The sequence below is a fragment of the Kogia breviceps genome, chromosome 1 (genome assembly GCF_026419965.1).
Source record: "Kogia breviceps isolate mKogBre1 chromosome 1, mKogBre1 haplotype 1, whole genome shotgun sequence".
In the NCBI taxonomy this organism is placed as follows: Eukaryota; Metazoa; Chordata; class Mammalia; order Artiodactyla; family Physeteridae; genus Kogia; species Kogia breviceps.
In genome coordinates, this window is record NC_081310.1 from 163,217,899 (window position 1) to 163,219,740 (window position 1,842).

The window sequence follows — 1,842 nt, forward strand, 5'->3', positions numbered from 1 at the left end:
AGAGCCCTGTCTTGGGAAGCTAGTGACCAAGCCTCTAGCCCCTGCCTGGCCTTAAGCAAGTGTCTGCTCCTCTCTGGGCCTCAGTTTCCCTAACTCTACCAGGAGGGGTAGCTAGGGGATCTCTTGGGAGCCTCCCCATTCCAAAGACCCCTGGCTCCACAGGAGAAGGTAATTGGGAGCAGCTGCCTTGAGAGCGAGCGTGGGAGCATTGGGGAGGGGGGTCTCGAGGCTTCCCCAGCCGCCGGACACTGCCCCGTGGTTTATGTCAAATTGTCAGCCCCAATCCTGCTTTCCCCCTGGGCAGGGCCGCCTTCAGTGAGCCTCAGGAGAGGTGGCCTGTCCAGCCGCCGTGTTTACAGTGCTCAGACGCCGCCGGGAACCTGATCTGGGCAGACCAGGGTGGGCCGCCCCACGGGGCCCAAGCCGTGTCCACACTCATTTCCCGGAGACTGAACATGGCCTGCCCGCCCGCCTTGCTGAGTCCAGCTGCCCGGCCACCCGCCCACGGAGGGCCCAGCTTCTTGCAGGCAAGCGCCACGGACAACTGCAGAATGCACAAGGGCCCGGGGAGCCAGAGCAGGGCTGAGGGGAGGGGGGTGCAGAGGGAGAGAGGAGAGGCCGTCCCCCCTCCAGACAGGTTCATGCTGTGTCCCCCCAGGCAAGTGTGCCTTCTGCCGCCCTGTCCAGGTGTGTTTACCCTACTGACTTGCTGACGGACTAGCTCTTCCCCACACCCAACTACCTGGGTCAGAGTCAGCACACTACAGCCCACCGGCCAAATCTGGCACCGCCTGTGAGTGGAGATTTTTTTTTTTTTTTTTTTTTGCTTTTTTAAACTGCTTTATTAACTTCACAATATATAAAGAACATCTCTCCATGCAATAGATAAAACTCTCCTGCTGACAGAAACTTACAGATTGGGTCAGAAACACAACATTCAATGAGAAGCTGGTAACAGGAGACCCACAAGAAACAAGTAACACCAAAAGGTTTGCAACAAAGGTACTGTCACAAACATGTTAAGTTTAGGAAGCAGGTGTGTCTCCCTACTAACTTCAGGGAAAACATCAGGATTCAAGGCGTAAGGCAAAACTCATCATGATGGTCACGGTGAGGGGGCTCAGTACTAACTGCCTGCAGACTATGACTCAACTGCTTTTCCCTCAGCTTTTCCATCAGCTGCCTCACCTCCTCCCCAACCCTTTCCATATTCTCTTCTCTCATCCTTGCCTGTGGCTCTTCAAGCCTCTGAGTCATGTCCCATCTATACTGCAGGATGGGCTGCCTAACACGGAACCTCCTACGATTTCCTCTAGGTACACAATATTCAGCAGCTTCCAAAGGGAGGGCGAGAGGCTCTCCTTTATTAGCATCTTGCCCCCTTTTCATCAGTGTTTTCATTCTCCTGGTTGGCATTTTCCATGTAGAGATTTTTTACTGCTTGTTCCTGTTTGGACGCCATTGCTCCTGGGCCTATCCTCGCGGTCTCCTGCTCCTCCCGATTCGTGCTGCAAGTGCGCCGCAGCGGCACTTCCACTCGCAGACCTGCTGCCCCCGCGCATCTACTCTTGGGGGCCAACCCCGGCCCGCACTCCCTGGGGGCCACCGGGAGCAGGGACCGAGAAGGGAGCCAGCGACGGCCCGGGTCTAACACTAGAGCGGGGCATGCGCGAGTTGGTGCGGGCCGGTCACGTGCGCCCTCTTTTACGTTTTTTAATGGTTGGGAGAAAAATTCAAAGAAGAATATTTTAAGACACATGAAAATTATATGAAATTCAAATTTGTGTCCATAAATGAAGTTTTAGTGGAATAGCACACTGTTCCTTTACGTATGCCTGTGCT

The 1,842-nt window shown here is 54.6% G+C and overlaps 1 pseudogene; it reads right to left on the reverse strand.

Moving 5' to 3' along the window:
- Positions 1-1,074: 1,074 nt before the first annotated feature.
- On the reverse strand, positions 1,075-1,517 carry LOC131753248 (protein BEX1-like; annotated as a pseudogene).
- Positions 1,518-1,842: the final 325 nt, after the last annotated feature.